Here is a 22,160-nt window from a genome sequence, read left to right as displayed (position 1 = left end):
TGAACTTCTTAGATGCACAGATTAATATTTTCATGAAATTTGGGAAGTTTCAACCTGTATTCATTCAAATAACATTTCTGACCATTTCTCTCTCTTGTCCTGAGATTCTACATGTCATCTTCTCAGCTGCTGAGAAAGCTAGAATTTCCTGGATTCCATTCATGCCAATTTGTTGCTAAAATCTCTATAGTTCCAACCACAGCAGACATAATAAAAGTTGTTTCAAAACCCAATCTTCACTCAGGAGATCTTTAACAATACAACTATGACATGATCAAGGATTTATGTCATAGGATCAGAAAAAGCTATTGCTGAGGCAGATCCAGTTAAGAATCCAGGAGAAGCAGCCAGGGCCCAGGAGAAAAGTGTAGCAGCAGATGCTTTCTTGTTATGTATAGCCATTTCAGAAATACACCACTTCTCTAGCAATAATATGATTGATGTACTAAGTGAACTTACTGTGGTAACCATGTTGCAATATATATGGGTATAAAATCATTGTGTTGCACTCTTCAAATTTATACAATGTTTTATCTCAGTAAAGCTGAAAAATAAAATAAATGCATTGCTATTCTAGTGATAAGGCATACACTTATAAAAGTATTTTTATTTCCATAAAAAACAAGTTCACTAAAATATACCTTAGGGGAGCATGGATGGCTCAGTCGGGTAGGTGTCTGACTCCTGATTTCAGCTTGGGTCATGATCTCAGGGTGTTTGATGTCAATTATATTGATGTATATTTTTCAGACAATAAAGAGAATGAGGAGAATAAAGAGAAAAATAAAGACAACAATGTCAAGGGGGGAGCAATATTGTCACATGATATAACAGTTTTTTTTTCCCAGTAATGGAATTTTTAAGAAACAAGAAGCAAGTTTAAGGGTGCTAGTGGGAACATTTGTATTTACAAAGTAAGTAAAAGCCTGTAAGGCAGGGTTTATACATGATTTTCTGTAACCTTCACAATAACTCTCAGGAAGGTATAACTACTCCCAGTTCTCAAAAATAAGGTACAGCTCAGAGAAGTTACACAATTTAGTCGAGTTTACAAAGTTAGTAAAAGGCTGAAAAAGAATCCAAATCTGTCCTTTTCTAAAGCATGTGTTTCTTCTATTACAGCTAATAACAACCCCTTCAAAAAAAGTTATTGAAATTCAGAATCGTTTTTAGTAATGGATCACATTACTTTTCAACAAAATTTTTAAAATGACATATAATCATATGTCATTTTTAAATGGGTTTTGCTCTAGTGATACTTTTTTTCATTTCCATACACTATAACTCCAATACCAAGAAAATGGGTGATTACTCCTAAAGTAAAAGCATATTCACGTATGCATTATATTTTTATTTTTTATTTTTTTAAGATTTTATTTATTTATTCACGATAGACATAGAGAGAGAGAGAGAGGCAGAGACACAGGCAGAGGGAGAAGCAGGCTCCATGCCAGGAGCCTGATGTGGGACTCGATCCCGGGACTCCAGGATCGCACCCTGGGCCAAAGGCAGGTGCCAAACCGCTGAGCCACCCAGGGATCCCCTGCATTATACTTTTAAATAGTTTAAAATAACATTGCATATGAATTGAAAATAGAATTTCAATACATATTCCTAATAGACATAAATCAGATTAGAAACAAAGAAATCTGACTGGATCAACATAAAAGCCAGAGATATTAAAGGCACCATGGGTCACATGAGACTGGAAGTATAAAGAGGTTAAGATAAGAGGACTCCAAACATCCATTTCAGTTATTCTGGCTATATAAAGAAATAGAAAGACTGAAAATTGAGTGAAAATAGCAGGGCTCCATTGCTGTATGACAACTACAAATATTTGATTTTTGAAAATCGCTTCCCATTACTTGAGGCTCTCTTTCATCAGTGATAATATGAGAGGGATACTTATAACACCTACTTCAGGAGATTGTTTTGCTGATCAAATATGTAAAAACACTATCCGAAACAGTTTACAAATATAAGATACCAGTAGTTTTACTTCTGTAAAACCTGGGATAATCATAAACCATTAAAAAATTTTCAATTGTTTCCTATCCATAAGTAAGTTACATAGATCTGCACAAGTAAATATTACATCAATGGCATCAGGTGCTCTGAACTATGAATGTCTATCTCCTGCTACTCTAACAGGTCTGCAAAATATGTTTGTAAATATCATGAAATTTAAATTAAAGACTAACTATCTGAAAAACACTCCCCATACATGGCTAAACCTGCCAAATCTTGGTTTCAGCTCAGGTCTTTTTTTTTAAGACTTTATTTATTTATTTATGAGAGACAGAGAGAGAAAGGCTGAGACAGGCAGAGGGAGAAGCAGGCTCCATCTGGGGAACCTGATGCAGGACTCAATCCCAGGACCCTGGGATCATGACCTGATCTGAAGAAAGATGCTCAACCTCTAAGCCACCCAGGCATCCCTCAACTCAAGTCTTGTGAGTTCAAGCTCCATGATGGGCTCCACAAATGAATGTGCAGCCTATTTTTAAAAAATGTGTATGTATAGATGTGTAGCATTGCAAATCTTTAAAGCATATATTTTTTCTTTTATTGAATGCCATAGTTTCAGAAAGAGGTTATAGAAGGACTTTAGGCTTCTCTTTTCATCAGCTGCAAGAAATAGAAAGTGACTTTGGCAAACTTAAATAAAAAGCAATTCCTCAAAAATAAGTCTGTTAGGGGATCCCTGGGTGGCGTAGCGGTTTGGCGCCTGCCTTTGGCCCGGGGCGTGATCCTGGAGACCCAGGATCGAATCCCACATCGGGCTCCCGGTGCATGGAGCCTGCTTCTCCCTCTGCCTGTGTCTCTGCCTCTCTGTCTCTCTCTGTGTGACTATCATGAATAAATAAATAAAATCTTTAAAAAAAAATAAGTCTGTTAGTTATCACACTAACAGAGACCAATGCAATTGGGAAGCCAAGAAACAAGAGGCCCTGACACTGTTTACAGCACTGAGACTGATCAGACTACATTTATCAATGCCACTATGCATGATTTATTTATTTATTTAACAAATCTCTTTTCAAGAAATACTATATGGAGAAGACTATTCTAAATATTGGGAATATAGGAGTGAAGAAAACAATGCCTCTGTAGTCATAAAACTTTTATGCCAATGAGAGATTATAATAAACAAGTATATATACAATATAACAGAATTTGAGACTATCATAATTCATGAGACAAAGAGTGAAGAAGGTTATAGTGAAGCAGAGTAATGGGATAGAGGTTAGAGCATTGTAAAATAATGTAGTCAAGAATAATCTGAAATTCTCCCCTTACATTTAGAGTGTTTCTGGGACATCTGGGTGGCTCAGTGGTTGAACATCTGTCTTCAGCTCAGGGCATGATCATGATGGTAGGGTTCAGGATCGAGTCCCACATCAGGCTCCTAGTGAGAAGCCTACTTCTCCCTCTGCCTGTGTCTCTGCATCTCTCTCTCTGTATCTCTCATGAATAAATAAATAAAATCTTTAAAAAAATAGAGTGTTTCTAATTGATTAATATTGGATCACAGACCTATTCCCCAATTGGATATGGTAAGTTAAGAGAGAAATGGCCTCTTCATCTTCTGTATTTGGAGATTTTATTTTTATTTTTTCCCTTTCAAAGGTTTTATTTATTTATTCATGAGAGAAGAGAGAGAGAGAGAGAGAGGCAGAGACACAGGCAGAGGGAGAAGCAGGTTCCATGCAGAGAGCCTGACAGCGGACTTGATCCCCTGTCTCCAGGATTACGCCCTGGGCTGAAGGCGGCACTAAACCGCTGAGCCACCTGGGCTGCCCCTGTATTTGGAGATTTTAATCTTTCATAATGACTAACCACCAAGTGAAGTTAGAATGACTGTAGAAAATTAGGAAGGATACACTCAACAGAAATACGACAAATGCATGTTTTGCCAATCAATTGCTTTCTTTTCATTAGATAATGAGTTGGGAGGAATACATCAGTCTTTAGAGTTGATATTCTTCCTTGTACTCACCTAGAGACTAGAAGCTAGTTTTCTTCATTCGTACTAGCCAGTACTATTCTACAATTATCTTCACCGTTTGTTTGTTTGTTTGTTTGTTTGTTTGTTTGTTTGTTTTCTGGCAACTCAATTTATTTATTACTTTGTGCAAAGTATCAAATATTTTTATACCCCTCTGCTCAGTTTTCAGAAAGGTAGCAGAGCTAGGTGTCTTTAATATAACAACCACTGAGTTCTGATTTGTTCTGGTCAACTCTAATGGGAATTCAGAAATCTGGTTGATACCATCTTATAGATCCAAATAAACGACCATCAAGCACACACACACAAAAGCATATTATGCAGATTGAATGAGTCTTACTTTAGTTTTTAAAATGGTACTGACATGCAGCAGAGTTGGGTGTTTATCCCAATAATCTTGTACTTTTTCAAATAAACATTTGCATATAAATTGCCTTGAAGAATATGTTATCCAGTCAGAAGGTAAAGGAGACTGAATTAATTTTAATCCTACTTGAGCTTTGCAGCTCTGAAGTTTACTACTAAATCAGCATCTCTTGAAAACTTCAAAATTTGTGAATATAGTTCTCAGTTCTTATGTTTTACAACTTTCAACAGCATCAGTACTACAGAATAACACTCTAAATATGTTCATATGTATTCACTGCACTTCTCTGAGAAATATATTGGCATTAAATTCTGCTTGTGGGGAAGGAATACTGTGTTAATCTATTCATGTTCCAAAACTAAATAAGACTTTCCAACACCAGTTGTATTTAATGTGAAAATCTGCCTTTTTAACATTGACCAATTAAAAATGAATGATATGGCTAATAGTAATAAAAGTTTTCAAGCATCTAGTTTACTTCTTGTTTTGAAAAATTCAAATTCTCTTAAGTCTACATTCTCTTCTATAAAATATCATTGTTAGGATAAAAAGGCTATATTTCCGTTTCAAATGGTTGTTGAAATTTGTTTAAAATATTTATGTAATTTCTTTAGAATAAAAAATAACCAATTTATTGTAAATCTCTAAGGAAACAGTAACACCAGTAGTAGTAACAGTAGTAATACTAGTACTAGTAGCTATTAATATTTGCACAGTACATTCTAAAGCTTTTCACACACATTATCTTATTGATCTTCATGCTAATCCTGTGATGAAAGGAATTCCTATAATCTCAATATTACAGATTCAGATATTAAGGCTCAGGAATTAAGTAATTTTTGAAGTCATTCAAAGTTAGTGACTGATACTTTTCATCACCTTTTCATTTTCATTTTGTTCTTTCTAATTAAAAAAATAATAGAATGAATTGTTTACCCCATGTGTTTTAAATCACAGGAACATTATCTGTTTTATATATGAAGAAATATGAATTCTAGCTTCAGAATCTGTGCTAACAATACATTTTATTTATGCATATTTGATAAAATATGAAAGAGAATTTCTGAAGACACATCTATGTGAAATGTCACATGTGTTTCCCCAAGGTTCAAGATGGCTGTGGTCTTCAAGTAATCATCCCATGCAGGTGATGCACATATATCCAGAGATCAAATTAAAACTATACCTGATAATTATATGGGCTTCCACTATAGTAACATGCAGTTATTGTATATAGAATTGCTTATATTTCTGAGTATTGATATAGTCTTCTTTTAAAAATTAAGCTTTATAATTTTAAACAGCTCTAATTAACTGTATCTAATGCATTTAAATGAATATAGTAATAAAGACATTTGTAAGAACTATACGTATTTGTGTTTAGTCAAAGTGTAGGCTTGTTTAAGTATTCAAAAGTTGAAAAGCTTGATGAACTTGAAAAGAGCTAGAACTATGTGTAAGCATAGTGAGATGTCATAGGAAAAAATATAAAGGAAGAGGAAAAAGATGTTAGGAGTGTCAAATAGAAGTACTAGTACAAGTTTCAATCAGCAAATTCTGGTCATGATGGAAAATGTGGCATAGGAAATATATTTTACAAATGTTAGAACTTCAATGCATAAGAGCAGGGAACAAAAGTTAAGCATAACAAATACAAACATAATGTTTCTAAGATTTTATTTCATTCCCGTTAATTAATCCAGATATTCACTTGTATCTTGATATTTCTTTTCATTAAATACAAAGCAATATTTCTGAAAAAAATATTAGCAACTTTTTAGAATGCAATGTGCGAGTAAATAAATAAATTGAGGCAACATTGCAGGAATAAAGAATCACAATTTGCACATACAATATAACTACAGCTGCTGTTAAATAGTGGAGCTTATTTAAAAGCAGCTAAAATATTTTCTGGAAATGTTTTTAGACAATCTTATTATAGCTTAGGTATTATTATAAATATTTTAAGTGTGTTTTCTTTTTCTCATTTAATTTTGGGTCTTTTTGGAAAAAGTATAAATAATAAAATACAAATCTTTTGAAATCCAATTATACATAAATGACACATTGACAATGTGGCTACTATTTTCCTAGATCTCACTTTACATACACACACACACACACACACATGCACACATATGGCTGTACAATTTTATAATTGAATTCAGTGGTGCATCTCTATCTGTGCTCCTTTTTACAGAAACTGAGTGGTTTTACCAATGTTTATATCTGGCTTAAATGATTACAATCTCATTGATCATTTGTAGTTTATAATTTCTAAAATGCCTATTTTATTATTGTCTGATCTTTTGTGAATATTTGTGTCTTTGTGCTTACATTCATTAGCTCTTCATAAAGTAGGGCATTAATGTGTTTTCTGCTATGTGTATTTTTCTAATCTGCCAATTGTTTTGCATTTAACAGAAAGATTTGTTATCACTTTTGAAAATGTGTAATGGAATATATATATTTAAATGTATCACTTTTGAGTTTTTCTGTTGTTTTGGAAGACTTCCCTAAGCCAAAATATCTTGTTTTTCTAGACATTACTTTCATAGAAGTGTTTTTTTTAATTTAATCTACATGGAAATTACTTTTGCACACAGTGTGAGAACAGAGTCTTTTTTCATTGTTTATGAAATGAAACATAATTTCTCAGTATGTTGAAATATCATTATTTTTACATATCAAACTCAAATATATACTGATATTCATTTTGTTACATTTGTTTCAGTAATTTCTGTCCTGCATAGATTTTTTTGAAATATATTTTACATATAACATGCAAATTTAAGGTATACAACATTTGAGGACATTAGCAAAGTGAGGTAAGTCAGACGGAGGAAGATAAATACTGTATATTTGCTTGTATATATGGAATCCAAATAAATCAAACTTATACACAGAATAAGTGATTGTTACCAAGTGGTTGGGAGGATAGAATGGATATTTGCTAGCAACTATTTTGATACCTTTTTTTACAGTGAACAATTTATGAAATTTTCAAAATCATTCTACCTTGATTTATAATAGAATTTTAGTATTTTTATATCTTATAATCAAGTCCAACTTTATTAATATTTCCATAGTTTAAAACCATTACCAAATTTGACTGTCTTTCAAATAAACTTGAAGTGCATAATATTTGCTTACTTAACAAAGCATTTTCTATGTTCTTAATTTCTTGTAATTGTGTAAAATTGTGTAAGTGATAAAATGTTGCTAATTTATGATGTTCTGTTTCTCTCTATCAACGGTCTTGATTTATCATTTATGAAGATGGTGTTTTATGTTCCTCAAGAAGATTTAAAGTGTTCATAAAGTAAGTTTACCCTTTTTTCTAATGATTTAATCCATACAGAAAAATAGGATTTTTATTTTTTTGGAAATTTTAATGTTAATATAATTTTTAATTTCTGGAAAAGGTAAAAGAATGATAATCTCTTAAAAATCTAAAATCAATGTGAAGAATCTAATTTTTCAATAAGTTACAATGGCTAATATATTTATTTATTATGATGCTCAAATTCTCCCAGATTTGGCGAGTATCTTTTGATAGCCCCATCATTCTTTGAGTACTTCCTTACTTTCTAGTACCACAGGATATTCTAGGTTTATCTTTTATTTCTCTTCTTTATCTCTAATATCAGCGTTTTCTCTAGGAACCTTAGTTATTCTGACTAGATTATAGTATTTGAAAACCAAGATGTGGGTGATAGGTGCACTATTCACTATAAATCATTGCTTCGCATTTTCTCAACACCCAGAGTGAAAATTAGATGATAATTGATGACAGCTGTTAATTTATTCCTATGTCTATTTATCTCTATATTAAGATAAGCATCGTACTGATACCTCTAATTCCAATCCGACACCATAGGGCACATTGTAATCTTTCTACTTCCATATGTAATTTTTTTCCAAAAGTAAGAAACTGGCCCCCATTATCCCAGGGGAATATACTCATATATGTTCAAGATTGGAATACATAGAGTTGTTTCAGAATCACTAACCCAAAACTACTATAAAGAGCAACCTCCTAGATCAAGGTCAATGCATTTAATAATAATTTTTATTCTGAAGTAAAATTTATAAACCATGAACAGTACAAATTATTAGTTAAAATTCAGTACATTTTAACAAATACATCCACATAGAAATTAAGGTCTAGAGCCATTTTGGCAATACAAAATGGTCCCACGTACATCTTTCCAGGCATCCTCCAAAAGCAACCTCATTTGTTATTTTGGTACCATATATTAGTTTTAGCTGTCACAGAACTTCATATAAATGTGCTTCACACAGTATATACTGTAATCTTTTGTACTTGGCTGTTTCACTCAGCATAATGTATGTAAAACTCATTCATAATGTTGGACAACCAAAAATTTTAAATTTGATTTTCATTGCTGAGTATTTTATCATTGTATGATCACATAATTAAATATCCTTTCTCCCATTAGAATATGTGTCGACTGTTCTAGGTCTTGATTATCATGGATAAAATGGGAATAAGTAATCAAGTCTCTTTAAAATGTTTTTACTTTTATTGGATATATACCTAGGGCTGACATTTCTGAGTCATCTGTAGGTTATGTATATACTTTATGAGAAATTGCAAAACTGTTTTCAAAGTGGTTCACTTCACTTACCAATGTATTAAAGTTCCAGCTATTCCATATCTGTGCCAACATTTGCTTTTATTTAGTCTTTTAGTTGGAGCCATTTTGATGGATATGAAAAAAAAAAAATTTCACCAAGGTTTTGGCTTAGAGTGACCTGGTGTGGGTCACATTTTTACTTCCCTAATGACACATTTTGCTTTGTGAAATGTCTTTTCAAATCTTTTGCTTTTTTTCTATTTGTGAACTTATCTTTTTCATTAAAATGAGTTATTTTTAAATATTAAATAGGAATCCTTTGCAGATGTAGGTATTGTGTATATTTTATTCCCAATTAGTGGCCTGATTCATCATTCTTATAACACTGTCTTTTGATAAGCAAAGTCACTGATTTTGATGAAACATAATTTTTACAGGTGTCAGTTTATTGTATTCTAAGAAATTATGCATACCTACAAGTCATAAATAATTCCCTTAGAAACTTTGTATTTTAAGTTTTTATTATTAGTTCTGTGATTCTTTTTTGAAGTTAATTTTGGTATATAATATGAGGAACAGGTTCAGATTTTTCTCCCTCCCATGTGGTTATCTAGATATTTCAGTACAATATGTTGAAATTAATTTTTTTAACCATTGAACTACTTAGTGTCTTGGTCAAATATAAATTAACAATGTAAATGCAGGTCTTTTCTGGATTCAACTTAATTATTTTGATCTATCATCTATCATTTTACTAATACTACAGTGATTTGTTTCTAAAGTTATGTATAAAGTCTTAAATTCAGGCAAAGAAAATACCCCAATTTTAATCCACTTTTTGGCTATTCTAAGTCTTTTGAAATTTCATATAAACATAAAAATATAAAATGTATAAATACAAAACATAAGAATATAAAGAATAAATTTAGTTAATTGCATTTATATCATTCTACTTTCCTATAAGGAGCATTAAAGGATATAAATTTTTCCAAATTTCCTATTAAAAGTTATTTCCAATTTATTACCATGTGGTTAGAAAACATATTCTATGATTAATATCATATTACTTTTATTGATACTTGCTCTGTGGGACACTTTATGTTTTACCATGGTAAATGGTGAATGTTCCATGTATACTGATAAGATGTATATTCTGCAGTTTTGAGGGATACTGTTATATAAATATCAATTAATCAAGTCTAAATCTCAATTACTGAGTGAGATTTTACTACTCTGAATTTGTTTGTTTCTTTATCTTTAGTTGTATTGAAACTTGTTTTATAATTTTGAAGCTATTTGATTAGGTGCTTGCATGTTTAGGATTCTTATGTCTTCATAGTACATTGGTATTTATTTTCATAAATAAATTTTGTACTTGGTTACTTTTGTACATTGGTTATGCTATTTTCAAAATATGTCACCTTAGTTTTGGTAATATTCTGTATTATAGTTCACTTTGTCTATTATTAACTTAGCTACTTCAGATTTCTCATGCTCATTATTTCAAGTTTTATATTTTTTTGCCCATTTTCTTCCAAGTTGTACAGTCTTTCAATTTAAAGATTTTTTTATTTTAATAAGCATACAATTAGGTTTGTTTTTAATCCTGTCTCATACTCTTTCCTATTTATATTTAATATAATTATTGATATGTCATGGACACAATTCTCACATTTTTTTAAAGATTTTATTTATTTATTCATGAAAGACAGAGAGAGAGAGAGAGAGAGAGAGAGAGAGGCAGAGACACAGGCAGAGGGAGAAGCAGGCTCCATGCAGGGAACCCGACATGGGACTAGATCCTGGCTCTCTAGGATCATGCCCTGGGCCAAAGGTGGTGCTAAACCACTGAGTGACCCAGGCTGCCCAATTCTCATATTTTTGTGTAAATTTCATATGTATATCTCATTTGTTTTTATTTATCTTTTGACATTTTCCTGGCTTCTTGTCATTCTTATTTTATATGTAATGTTTTTCTATGGTGGTTTAGAATTTTTCAGCTGTTTGGTTATAATTTCTTTGGCATTTTGTAATCCTCATTACACTGAGGCTTTTGTATTTCTGTTTTTTTATATCAAGTTTGAGAATTTCTATCCACCTTTTTCAAAAGCTTTTTTTTCATTCTTTCTCTTCCTAGTTTTTTGTTCCAACCACATACTTGCTAGGCTATGTGATTTTAGATAATTGAGATTATATTTTTTAAATCTATTTTTTTTCTGTTTTTGATTGTGTATTTAATGTACATGTATTTTTCAGGTTTGCCAATCAATTGTGTTTTTGTGGGATTATTTTTTTGGCATTTTTAATCTGTTGCTAAGGCCTACTATTGAAATCTGCAATCTATGTATTTCATTTTTAGGTCTCAAATTTCCTTTTGTTCACATTTAGAATCTTAAAGATTAAAACAGAAATCAAGGAAAGAGAAACCAAAAAAAAAAAAAAAGTAGATCAGATCAATGAAACCAGGAGGTGATTCTTTGACAGAATTAACAAGTTCAATAAACCCCTGTCCAAACTTATCTAAAAGAAAAGAGGAAGGACCCAAATAAGTAAAATCATGAATGAAGGAAAGATCACAATTGACACTAAAGAAACATAAATAATTATAAGAGAATTTTATGAGCAATTGTATGCCAACAAATTAGGCAATCAGGAAGATTAATGCATTCCTAGAAACATATAAACTACCAAAACTGGAAGAAAAAGAAATAGGAAGCCTGATAAGACTCATAACAAGCAAAGTAATTGAATTAGTAATAAAAAATCTCCCAGCAAACAAGAGTCAGGGGCTGGATGGCCACCCAAAGAAATTCTACCAAACATTTAAAGAAGAATAATACATATTCTTCTGAAGCTTTTTCAAAAAAATAGAAATGTAAAGAATACTTCCAAACTCATTCTATAAGGCCATCATTACCTTTATCCCAAAACCAAAGACTCCACCAAAAAGGAGAATTACAGACCAATATCCCTGATCAACATGGATGCATAAATTCTCACCAAGATACTAGCTAATAGGATCCAAAACTACATCAAAAGGGTTATTCACCAAGACTAAGTGGGATTTATTCCTCGGTTGCAAGGGTAGTTTTACATCTATAAATTAACTTATGTGATACACCACATTAATAGAAGAAAGGAGAAGAACAATATGATTCTCTCAATAGACACAGAAAAAGCATTTGACAAAAATGCATCATCCTTTCTTGATAAAAACTCTCCACTGTGTAGGGATAGAAAGAACATACCTCAATATCATAAAACCCATATATGAAAAGCCCACAGTGAATATCATTTTCAGTGAGGAAAAACTGAGAGCTTTTCCCCTAAGGTCAGAAACATCACAGGGATGTCCAGTCTCACCACTGTTCAACATAGTGCTGAAAGCCCTAGCCTCAGCAATCAGGCAATAAAAAGAAATAAAAGGCATCCAAATCAGAAAAGAAGTCAGACTTTCCCTATTGTAGATGACTTGATACACTATGTAGAAAACCCAAAAACCTGCACCAAAACAATACTAGAACTAATATAGGAATTCAGCAAAGCCACAGGATATAAAATCATTGCATAGAAGTCAGTTGCATTTCTATACACTAACAGTGAGACAGAAGAAAGAGAAATCTAGTAATTTATTATATTTACAGTTGCACCAAAAATCCTAAAATACCTAGGAATAAACCTAACCAAAGAGATAAAGGATCTGTACTCTGAAAACTATAGAACATTTATGAAAGAAATGAAGGAAGACACAAAGAAATGGAAAAACATTCCATGGTCCTGGATGAATATTAAAATGTCTGTGCTACCCAGAGCAATCTACACATTCAATTCAATTTTTAATTTATAATTGTGAATGTCATAAGGAAGTGGTCCAGTTCCATTCAGACATATAGATCAATGGGACAGAATACAGAATAACAGAAATAGACCCCCAAATGTATAGTTACCTAATCTTCAACAGAAACAGAATATCCAATGGAAAAAAGACAATATCTTCAACAAATGGTGTTGGGAAAATTGGACAGCCACATGGAGAAGAATGAAATTGGACCACTTACACCATACACAAAAAATAAACAGAAAATGGATGAAAGACATAAATGTGTGCTGGGAATCCATCAAAATCCTAGAGGAGAACACAGGCAGCAACCTCTTTGACCTTGGTTGCTGCAACTTTTTGCTAGACACATTTCCAAAAGGAAAAAAAACAAAAGCAAAAATAAATTATTGGGACTTAAGTTAAAAAGCTTTTGCACAGCAAAGGAAACAGTCAACAAAGCTAAAAGACAACCTACAGAATGGGAGAAGACATTTATAAATGTCTTATCAGATAAAGGACTAGTATCCAAAATCTATAGAAAAAAAAAAACAAAAATCCAATCAGACATGGTCAGAAGACATGAACAGACATTTCTCCAAAGAAGAAATTCAAATGGCCAACAGACACATGAAAAAATGTTCAACATCAGGGAAATACAAAGTAAAACCATAATGAGTACTACCTCACACCCATCAGAATAGCTAAAATTAACAACTCCAAAAATAACAGATGCTGGCAATGATGTGGAGAAAGGGGAACCCTCTTACACCATTGGAGGGAATGCAGACTGGTACAGTTGCTCTGGAAAACAGAACAAGCATTCCTCAAAAAGTTAAAAATAGAGCTACCATATGACCCAGCAACTGACCTGCTAGGAATTTATCTAAAGGATAAATAGTGATCTGAAGAGGCATATGCACCCCAATGTTTATAACAGCAATGTACACACACAGTCAAAATATGGAAAGAACCCAGATGTCCATTGACAGATGAATGGTTAAAGATATGGTATATAATGGAATATTAATCAGCCATCAAAAAGAATAAAATCTTGCCATTTGCAATAACATAGATGGAACTACAGTATATTATGCTAAGTGAAATAAGTCAGCCAATGAAAGACAAATACCATATGATTTCACTAACGTAGAACTTAAAAAGCAAAACAGATGAACATAGGGGAAGGGAAGAAAAAATAAGATTAAAATTGAGAGGGAGGCAAACCATAAGAGACACTGACCTCTAGGAAATAAACTGAAGGTTGCTGGAGGGGAGATGGGTGGGTGGAAGGGATAACTGGGTGAAGAGTATTAAGGAGGGCACTTGATGTAATGAGCATTGGGTGCTCAATAGGCAATTTATGAATCACCAAATTCTACCTTTGAAACTAATTCTAAAAAGCCAAAAAAATAAACATTTTGTTTTGTAGAAAATCTTATATTATTGAATTCTTAAAGGAAAAGACAATAGAAGCTTATATTACAGAAATTTGTAAAATACAATGGCCTACAATCATATGCTGTCATTTATTGTTATTTTATATTTCATCAAGACATTTTTTTTTCTTCCTAGTTAAAATGTAAACATTTGAGGGCATGGAAATTATATGCAATTGTTCTGAGATTCCCTCTGTGGCTAACATTCATTCTATCTTGGGCAAGTATTTAATAAGCTTTGGAAAGTGTCTTTTAAATTTGAAGAAATATAAAAATAAATAAAAAATAAAAAAATAAAAAATAAAAAATAAATAAATTTGAAGAAATATTTTCAGGGAATAATTGACAACTAACAATCTACAAGGTCTTAATGATTAATTGTTAGCTAGGAGCATTGTTTCTTCTCAAAGATGAAATTATATTTATCTTAAGGACATTGCTTTTTGTTTCCTTATACCCACTGTAGATTTGCACACTGAACAATCTCACAAGATTTTTTTTCCCGTTAATTACTTTGAGGAATACCAGCATCAATGATGTTATTTGTACGACCTCTTAACTTTAAATTCTAGTCACTTTTCTTTTCTATCCTTTGTTGTTGTTTATTTTTTGCCTTAAAACTTATTAATCTGCAAATTGGGTTTTATTATTTATAAATTACTGTAATTATCAAAATAATATTTTGTTTATTTTAACCACTCCCAAATAAAGCAAATGAAATGAAATGTTTTAAGTGAATTGACCACATCACAGTGATAGTATATGAATGATCTGGAACTTTAACCAAGGTTTTGGATCTCAGGTTCAGTGCTGTTTTTGACAGAAAGCTACATTATTTGGTGAATTGAACTACCCAGTCCAAATACATTTGTTTCCCCATATCATCATGGCAAATTGAAAATACATTTTGATAATGGTAATTTATTTTACTAAATAGTCATTTGCAATGCCAAGAATTCTCAAAGAAGCTAGTCAAGAGTTGGAAGAGCAATTGTGATTTTAAAATTAATGCTATAAACATGTTCATTCAGGATATGACCTCTATATCTTATTTTTAAAAATTGGTTATGTCTTGGTGTGCATGAGTTACTCAGATGGTTAAGCATCTGACTCTTGATTTTGGCTCAGGTCACGAGTTTGGGGTCCTGAGATTGAATTCTGCATTGGGGCTCCAGACTCAGTGCAGAGTTGGGATTCTCTCCTCCACTTCTGCTCCTTCCCCTGCTCCCATGTGCATATGCTCTCTCTGTCTCTCTCTGTCTGTCTCTCTCTCTCAAATAAATAAATAAAATCTTTTTAAAAATTGGTCATTTCTTACTAACAGATTATCTACTGCATACCTGTTAAAGCTTTGAAATCAAAGAAAACAAATGAAAATTCATTGTTTTCAATGAATGCCCTCACAGTTTCCTCTACTTGATATATTCTTTAACACTAAGATAATTAATCCCAATATTCCCTAATAATTAGAATTATTTATCCTATAATATTACTTCTTCCATGTGAATTATTTAGAATATTATTCCTTAACACATTCAATTACATATATATTTCCAGTCATGTTACCTTTATATAAGAGAAGCAATAATAGTTATTTCAAAAATTCACATTTATGCTGTCATGAACAGAATAAATTTGTTTTTGTTGAGATTGCTTATCTCTAATGTTGTGCATGTTTTGATTACGCAAATATTACTTAGGCAATTAAAATCAGAATAATATCTGTGTACAGCTGCTATCCCAAACATATGAGGTAGATAAGCCAGACAGAGAAGCAGACCTACCAAAATCTTTGAGGGCTTCTCAGTTGACTTCTTTTTCGTTAAATGGTGGATGATAATAATTTGTATTTTGGAACTATTCAAATTAAACAATAAAATGCAACTTGTTTGTGCATTTTCACTGCTTTTTGCTTCTAATATATACTATATCTCTTTAGCTTTAGTGATCTAGCTGATACATCAACTGCAATTAGTTCCACTAGAAGTAACTAGAAGTAGTATAGAATGATGGTCATGTACAATTACAGGTCTGCTGAACACCATTAATATTCACTTCACAAAAAATCATCTCCTACTGCTGAAGCTGTTGCCTAGTAAGAGGCCCTAAAACTCTCTAGAACATGCTATCTACTCCTTCATATGAGACTAAAGAGGCACACTGATAGATGAAGGAAACTACAATGGGTCTCAGCCACCCGGTGACTGGGAAACTTGGACACTCAATTTTCTTTCATTATAATTATACACTGACTGTCCTTAGAGAGGTTCATTACAGAATAGTAAATCTCACCCCCAAATGATATGTAGGGAACTTGCACAATAAAATAGCTAAAGATTTCTCACATGACAATGAGACAACAAAACAACACAGAACACTAGGAATACTTATACATAACCAATGCCTTTAAAAAGGCATACTTTGAAATCAAGGAAAAGAACCATGACTAGTGTAGGATAAAGACATAAATTACCTTATGAAACAAGCAGTGGTCAATCTAGCATGAAATAGGGTAAGACCAAATAATAATAATGGTAATAATAATGAAGATGGAAAATTCAAAGAATGAAAAAAGAACATATAGCCAAAAAAAAAAAAAAAAAGATAGACAGCTAAGACTACTGCAAGAAAAATAAACAAATCCCAAAAGCTGATTCAAGTAACTGTGCACAGCAGGAATAAAGAACAAAGTACAATGTGAGAGGAACTTCAGTATATACTTCATATAGTGGAATTGCTATATTTTGTACTTGGCCCTTTTGAGCTGATTTTGTAAGGGATGGAATATTGTAACATTTAGTTTAATGAGAGAATCCCTTGAAGTTTATGAAAAAATATGTCAACAGGAATCCAAATATAATTAACTTGTGTAAATGGCTTGAATATGATAACACACAAAAGAAGGAAATCTGTGACCAAGAGCAAATGCCTAATCTAAGATGGTATCATTTCCCCCCCTTAGTGGGAGTTCAGTTACAGTTAGAAACAAACTTTGTTCTTTTGTCTTCTATGGGAGAAAGAAGTCTCTTGAAAGAGTGGTGCAATTGGAAGAGTGGTAAATCAGAAATTCTGCCAACCATTGCATATTTAAAGTTTACAGTTAAAGTTGATGTTAACTTTAAAAAATAATACAATTACTACTAGTTTGGTTATTTTAGAAATGAGAACACGAGCTTATAAAAAGCATCCTATGGAAAAACACTGAAAAGTTGTATTTGAAAATAAACAGATACAGTGAAACCAAACATTTTTATAATGTAATATTTGAAAATCAATCCAACAAAAATATAACATATGTTGACATGGTGGAAAATAACAAAAATGATATAAGGAAGGCACTTACTTAGTTACTTCTGAGATTAGGATATAATGTCTTAGGCAAATTTCAATAAGTCAGTATGATCATTTTAAAGTTACTTACAACCTATCACTCAAATTAAGATGGCAGGAAAAAAGTATGATCATCTAATATTTATTATAAATACAGTGATTTAAAATGCCAAGTAAATTCTGGATCTACCTTATCAGTTAACCAAGTTGGAACAGGCAACAGTCACACAACAGAAAAGAAAATATGCTGCCCAAATTGTTCTGCTTTCACTTATTTTTGGACTATTAATTACTAAAGAAATGATGGTTTTAATGTATACATTAAATATTAATATATAATTTTTATAATATATATTATATACAGTATTATTATATAAAATTATATGATATATAAATTTTTATGTTTATAAAGATTTTGTAAGCATTTTCTATTGTTGTATAACATATTTCCACAAATGAGAAATTTAGGTATGACTTAACTGGGTTCTCTGCTCAGGATTTTCAAAGACTGAGAACAAGGTGTTGACTGGACTATATTATCGTCTAGAGGTGTGATTAGGGAAGAATCAGTTTCCAATCTCATTCAGGTTGTTAAGAAAATTCAGTTCCTTGAGTTTGTTTATAGGACTCAGAATTTTAGCCACTGGTGATTTCCTGTCGTGGCTCTCTCTACAACAGGAAGAGCTTCTTAAGTTCAATAAGAAACAGCCTTCAGCTATTTCAAGACTTTTTTAAGGACTCACCTGTTTAACTTAAGTGAACTGACTAGGAACTTTAATTACATCTCCAAACTATCTTGATCTTTGTCATATAGATCATAATGAGAGTGATACTCCATCATGTCCACATGTCCTGCCCACATCCAAGGAAAAGGGATCATGCATATCATCAAAGATAGAATTCTGCCTATCACAACGTTTGCTTTTAATTTTCCATACAAAGTCAATTTAAGCCATCTAATAACAAAGCTTTATTAGATTACCATATGAAAATACTGAAAATATAGTGGCTAATGCAAAAGCAAGCTTAGTTTCTTACTCTTTTTGAGGAAGAAATCTGCAGTCTCAATGGGTTAAAATCAAGGTGTTGGCAGTGCTATGTTCCCTCCTGGGAGCACTAAAAGATAATTAGTTTTCTTGCTTTTTTCCAGTTTCCAGAGGCCGCTTTCAGGTCTTAGTTCATGCTTGCTTCTCATTTTCATTGCCAGCAATGGCCAGTTGAGTCTTTCTCTCTCATTGCTTATCTTTCTCTGTCTCTGCTTCTCCCTTTCCTGCTTATAAGGACCATAGGATTACAATGGAATCACCTGGATAATATAGGCTAGACTCTCCTTCTCAGAGTCAGTATATTGATGACTTTAATTCAATTTTCATCCTATTTCCTCCTTGCCATGTAACATAACATCTTCAGAGTTTCTGGTGATTGGGATGTAGATATCCTTGAGTTTGTTTATATCATCTGAGTTCTGATGCAGTATATTTTATTTTATTTCATTTTATTTTTTAAATAGGGGTAAGGATAAAATGACTGACATTTTAACAAGTACTTAAAGCCTGAGTTAGGCTACAGTGATAAATTAGTATCCCTGGGAGTTTTAAAAGCAAGGGGAGTCTATTCCACTCCCTAGCTTTTTTCCACAAGCTGCCACAGGATTCTCATTAAAACAAAAACAAAAACCTAGAGGAGAGTTGGGGGCCTTAGAGAGACATTTTTAGTGGTGGTGTAAGGCTTATTACCAAGACCCAAAGATAGAGCTAGAGTAACTATAGAAATCCCTGTATGGTCCAGGCCCCGCATGAGTGAAAGATAGGCATGAAACCTGCTGGTGCCCTAAACTTTTCTCTGATAAGAAACAAAGATATCTCCTTATGTAAGAGGAACAAGCAACATTTTTGTGCTCCAGATCAGACCCTGCTCCCACATGAGGTGAAAATCAACTGCTACTGGAGAGAAGAAAAAAAAAGAAAGAAAACCTACGCACAGCCTACTCCCTGATCTGCCATGAGACAAGTGTTGGCTGTCACCTTCCACAATCTGTGATAGTACTAGCCAAAAGTCTTCTGATGGTTGGAGACCAGGGGCAGAAAATCCTTTCGTGGCCAGGACATTGCAGTGATTGAAAATAGAGGTATGTTTCTCCAGAGGATGGATAGAAATTGGTTGGCTACAGGAACACATTGATACAAGCCAGAGTTTCACTGCTCCATAGGAAGGGACAAAATTCTTAGCCCCTGCCCTTGGATAGAGGCAGAGGTTGGAGCAGGAGTACTGAGAATGACTCCCTTCTGAGGCACAGGCTGAGAGGGCTTGCTTATGAGAGACTGGAAAAGGAGAGTCAAGAAATGTAAGGAATAGGGGTGCCTGAGTGGCTGAGTGGTTAAGCATGTTTTCAGCTTAGGTCATGGTCTCATGGATCCTGAGATCAAACCCTGAGTTTGGCTCCAAGCTCAGTGGGGAGTTGGCTTGAAGATTCTCTTCCTCTGCCCCTCTCCCCACTTACACTTGCTCTCTCTCAGATAAATAATTTTGTAAAAAAAAGTAATGATTAATATATAATACAATATAAAATATAATGAATAATATAAGATAATACAATAACATAATGAAAAATGGGAATATAACACTGAGATTGTGTTAATACTTAGATTCTGTACCCAAATTTGCAATGTTCATCTTGCACCTCCAGTTACATAGATTCACCACTCACCACTAGTCTTTTTGTTGAATTTTTATTTTTTTATTTAATTAGCTCTTGCTTAGCTTGATTCTTCGAGGAAGCTCACTAAAAATTTCTTCTATTATTTGTACAGTCAAAACTACTTTTCTGTTGCCTACATTTAGGCATGTATGGAATGTATGAAATCCTTGGATCACTTTTTTTCTCCTACAGATTTAAGGGAAATTGTTCCACTGCCTTCTAGCTTTGGCATTTATTCTGAAGAAGTCTAAGACCAGCTTTAACTCTGTAAATAACATAGTATTCTTTCTTGCAGCACAAGCAAGAGTTTTTATGTATTTTTTGATACTAATTAAATTTATGGCATATGATGTAGGATTGATTCTTCTGAATCCTAATACACTCAAGACTTCTGTATTATAGGAAGCTTTTCCTTTCCTTTCCTTTCCTTTCCTTTCCTTTCCTTTCCTTTCCTTTCCTTTCCTTTCCTTTCCTTTCCTTTCCTTTCCTTTCTTTTTTTTCTTTCTTCTTTTGTTTTAATTATATCTCTATATATCCATAACATTTCTTACTATTACTTTCAGTTTTCTCTGGATACTCCAATTGGACAAAGTATTGGAGTTTCTGATGGCTTTGAAATGGTCATGTGAGTAATTGTGCTCACTTCTAGATTTGTTCATATTATAGAAATTCACTTTCTTGTTCCCATTCAAACTTAAACCTAACTCAATTGTATTTCTTTTATTCATGTTGCATATTTCTTTAGATCATAAGCTGGTCTTAGATTTTTAATTTTTTTAGGTTTTTTTTTTTTTGGTAAATATTCATTACAACTGACAGTGATATTTTATAAGAGCTTCAGTTTTGAATGGAAATCTTTCAGGAATTTGCCAGGAACTATTTCAGGAAAGATTGAACTATTCTCATGATCCCAAATTCTGTGTGTATGATTAGCCTTGATTTCATACGTGACAATAGGGAAAACCCTAAACCATGATCTCATTTTCATAAATAAAATTGTCTAAATTCTTCTACCACCACAGTAAGAATTTTCTATGAGATTCTTCATTTAGTTCCACCATTTCTTGTTTTTAGTAGCAAAGCCAAATTCACTCCTGTTATCAGATTATGCACCTTTTTTTTCATCTTTGCATACAACAGGTTTAAGAAAACAGTAGGCTCCCAGAAACAAAAGAGAGAATTGCTGATCTTTGCAGTCTCACTCAAAATTACAATCTGAAAACTGACTTAATTTTAACTCAGGGCTAAGGACAATTATCATAGTAAATTAGATTGTACTCCAAATGTGATTTTATAAAAAGTATTTAAAATATAGTTGACAGAATACTATAACACAAACTCACTCAATTATTTCCTTGTTGTTCTTCTATTTGACAATAGAACTATTTGTCAATAGTTCTGCATATTGTTACCTTTTTCAGCTTATACAAAACCATCTAAAATCTCCATTCTGACCTACTTAAACTTTGGTTATGGACAAGAAAAGCTAATTGAACCCTATTATTTGTCAGATTGTTGTTGTTTTTAATAAATTCTATTTGAAGGCTTACCCCATCAAAATAAATTCCTCTCCTCTTGATTGATGCACAAACACATAACTTAATCTGACTAAAATCTATCTATATTTTAAGGCTGACATCAGTTCTTTTTAAAAATTTTCCTATTATTCCATATCAATTGATCCTAACTCATTTTAATGCCCAAAGTTCTGACAATTTTGCTCATACAAATCTGATTTTGATTAATAATATTTTAAGAAACTTGCTCTATGACACACTCTTGACCAGAATTTGAGAATCTTGTTGAACGAAGAGACACTCATTGCATTGAGCCCCACTCCAGCCATTAAGCCCCACTCCAGTTCTTTCCTTTCAGAGAAATGTGAAGATGTTTTTT

The sequence above is a fragment of the Canis lupus genome, chromosome 21 (genome assembly GCF_003254725.2).
Source record: "Canis lupus dingo isolate Sandy chromosome 21, ASM325472v2, whole genome shotgun sequence".
Classification (NCBI taxonomy): Eukaryota; Metazoa; Chordata; class Mammalia; order Carnivora; family Canidae; genus Canis; species Canis lupus.
The sequence above is the reverse complement of the archived record's forward strand: the minus strand, read 5'-3'. Positions refer to the sequence as shown.